This window comes from Enhydra lutris, unplaced genomic scaffold, assembly GCF_002288905.1.
Source record: "Enhydra lutris kenyoni isolate GAN:26980312 unplaced genomic scaffold, ASM228890v2 scaffoldscaffold12, whole genome shotgun sequence".
NCBI lineage: Eukaryota > Metazoa > Chordata > Mammalia > Carnivora > Mustelidae > Enhydra > Enhydra lutris.
This window is the reverse complement of record NW_019154096.1, coordinates 44,972,037-44,975,772: the sequence shown is the minus strand read 5'-3', so window position 1 is coordinate 44,975,772 and position 3,736 is coordinate 44,972,037. Positions and strand designations below refer to the sequence as shown.

General features: G+C 46.1%; 1 pseudogene; it reads left to right on the top strand.

The window, feature by feature from the left end:
• Positions 1–273: 273 nt before the first annotated feature.
• On the top strand, positions 274–1,343 carry LOC111145011 (annotated as a pseudogene).
• Positions 1,344–3,736: the final 2,393 nt, after the last annotated feature.

Here is a 3,736-nt window from a genome sequence, read left to right as displayed (position 1 = left end):
GAAAGCACTTTTGCTGTCGTTGGGTGCTAATTTTGTTGGAGGTGTTTGGGTGATGTTCTCAACCCCAGCGCTTGGCATCTGGAAGCCCTTCCATATGTCAAAACCTTTCAGTGTAAAATGAAAAGGCATGCATGGCTGGGGTGGCGGGGCCCCCCCCCCCCCCGCCCGCACACACCCCCCGCCCACCCCACCCCCATTCGCAGTTGGTTCCACATGCGGTTCTGCATCCCTGAGCTCCACCGAAACCCCCGCCGGCCGTGCAACAGGGAACGCCTGGCAAAGTGGTTAGCCACGGTGTCTCTCTCCATGACCTTGGCCTCTGTGGCCTGCAGGCCCAGCAGCTGCCCCAACATCTCCACTGGTTGGAACCCGCCTTCCTCAGGTGGGTTTCCTCCAAGCTTCATCATGTCAGATTCGAAGGCCGCTGCTGAGAACCCCCACGAGAAGGCCAGGACCTCTCCATACCCTGGGTCCAAAGTGGAGGGAAGCCAGGTCCCGGACAAGAAGGTAAGCTGGCAGGTTGAGCCTGTCGAGTACACAGCCAGTTCTGTCTTGGCCTGGCCCATGTGGGCAGACCCTCTGGTGGGGGACAGGAACTTCTCTTCTAAATTCAATGAGGAGGATGGGCATGTTGAAAGAAGGAGCCAAAATGGTTTGTATGAGGTGGAGAATGGCAGACATAGAAATCCCGCAGGTTGGCCAGGGCTGGTGGGCAGAGAGCTTCTAGGGTGGTGGGGTCCCAATCAGGCTGCAGATCCCATTTTAACCAAGTGGAAAAATGATAGCAAGGGGAAGAAAATTATCCAACCTGTTTCTAAGAGGAATGTCCTGCAATTTGTAACCATCAAAAGGAAGGACTGTGGAGAATGGGCCATCCCAGGGGAAATGGTGGAGCAAGGAGAGAAAATTAGTACCATACTGAAGAAAGAATTTGGGGAGGAAGCCATGAACTCCTTACAGAAATCTAGAGCAAAGACCCAGGAGCTGGAGAAACAACTGCACAGACTATTCAATCAGGAACACTTGGTGTCTATAAAGGTTACATGGATGATCCCCGCAACACAGATAACTCGTGGATGGAGACAGAGGCTGTGAACTACCACGATGATACAGGTGAGATAACTGACTGTCTTCATCTGGAAGCTGGTGATGAGACCCAGAAAGTGAAATGGGTAGACATCAATGATCAACTCAAACTTTACGCCAGCCAGTCCCAATTTATTCAATTCATGGCTGAGAAATGAGGTGCCCATTGGAGGGAAGGCATGGACCCTAATATCATGAATAGTGACTTGGAGTCTCCCAAAAGCCCACGGCCTTCAAATGGACATGGGTCTATATGAAACAAACAGCCCGGAGCCTGCGCTGAACAGGAGATGGAGGGAACTTCTTTTGATGATTATTTGCAAAACTGTTCTCCCTATGAAGGCTTTGTGTGGGAATAATATTTGAAAAATAAGGCAATCAGGATCAAAACCATTTTGGTTTTTCAATTGGAAGAGGAATATAGTCACTTGTTGTATACGTTGTATACTTGGCTGGTAACTACATTATGCAACTACTGCTCTTTGAAGAGTCATAGTTGATAGAAATATAACTTCTTACCAACTGTAGCCTTTTTTTTTCAGCTAGCTTGCATTTGTCCCCCCCCCCCCACTGATATGTTCGAGTGTGGTCTAATCTAATGTTGAACCTGATTTTTTGGGATAACATTTGTTTTTCTTTCTTTCTTTTTTTTTTTTAAGATTTTATTTATTTATTTGACAGGCAGAGATCACAAGTAGGGGGAGAGGCAGGCAGAGAGAGAGGAGGAAACAGGCTCCCTGCTGAGCAGAGAGCCCAATGTGGGGCTCGATCCCAGCACCCTGGGATCATGACCTGAGCCAAAGGCAGAGACTTTAACCCACTGAGCCACCCAGGTGTCCCAACATTTGTTTTTCAAGTTGAGCTTCAGGTGGACTTCTATTTATTGCCTTCAAGAATGAAAGCACTCTGGTTATTCTTGTTTTTAGGATCTTTAGTTTTATGGGAAAAGGTTCATCTCTATTTTACTCATAAGGATCAAGTACTTATGAATCAGCTAGAAAAATAAGATGCAGCAACAAAATGAGCTTAATATCCAGCCCTCTGGTTACGAGAACTATTTCTGAACAGAATGGACTAAGCTCAGGATATGTGTTTCCTCTCATCTCAGAAGACTCGATAAATGTGAATTTCTGTCATAAAGAAATCTTTGTCAGAAGATGTATGTAATCTCACCCTAATAAAAATACAGTTCATTTCTGCCTTTTCTCAATTAAAAAATAAAATATATATGTATATAAATAGAGAAGGTTTTAATAGTCAGTTTGCAAACACAAAAATGCTTCTCTGACAATAAAGAATGAGGGATTCCAGTAGCATCAAATAGATCAGAAATACATTTATTTCTTTTCTTGTCACCTAAGACAAACCTGTTAACTTTGTTGGTATTTAATACAATGTATGGAAGATAAACTCAAGCCACTGCAATGTGCCTTTTATGGCTGGGAGGAGAAGAGTATTGCAGATGCTGTTAACTTTGTAAGAAAACACCTCAGTAACAGTAGCGAATGGCTCTATCCACTTTCTATGTACACATACTCTGTGAAGTGCTTTATGTGTAGTGACATTTATTTCTAAGGGATACCCTCTGAGGAGGGTACTTTTTAAAACATTTTTTTAAAATTAACATATAATGTATTATTAGCCCCAGGGGTACAGGTCTGTGAATCATCAGGCTTACACATTTCACAGCACTCCCATAGCCCATACCCTCCCCAATGTCCATAACCCCACCATCCTCTCCCTACCCCCCTCCCCCGGCAACCCTCAGTTTGTTTTGTGAGATTAAGAGTCTCTTATGGTTTGTCTCCCTCCCGATCCCATCTTGTTTCATTTGTTCCTTCCCTACTCCCCAACACCCCCCCCCCCAACGTTGCCTCTCAACTTTGAGGAGGGTACTTTTATATCACAGGTTGGGCTCCCTCAGGAGCAGTCTCTGAGGGGGAGATTAACACTGCAAGATGTTTCTTAGGTACAGGTCTCGGGACGAACTCCTGGGGAAGGGAGGAGAAGGAAGCAGGACAGGGTAGAGTGAGACATTGAAGTTGAAACCCAGCGAAGGCATCGGCCACCCCCACATGGAGCTCTGGAGCTGGAAGGCCCTTCTGGCTGCCCTGAATTGGGAGCTCAGGCCTTTAAACCCCATGTTGACCAGTCACTGGATGTGGGCTGCCCCTGAAAGGAGTTGTGACCTTGGGAGAGACAATTTCCTCAGCCAGGGCAATCCCCACAGAGGGCTGACAGCTGAAGGCCATCTTCTGGTAACACTCCTAGCACCTATTAAGGGGAATCTGGGAAAGGGGAGAGCTCGGGCTTTACACATATTACACATACCACATATTCTTATCCCAGCTTTACAGATAACAACAGAGGCACAGAGAAGTTAGAGAACTTGAACTAAGTTGTACAACCAGTCAATGTTGGTGGGAAAAGAGCATGGCCCATGGGGTGCCATGGCTTACCTCCTTGACCCCTGTACCCTAGTCCCTCCTGCAGTTACACTCCTGTAGTCCCCAGGTTCCATGTGCGGTGTTCCTTTAAAAAAGAAAAAAATTACTATTATATCTCTTCCCACATGCACATTTGGTCGAAGTTCCCTTTTCTAAACCTGAAGGCCATATGCCTGGTCTCTATTGTTCTTCTCTTGTCTTGA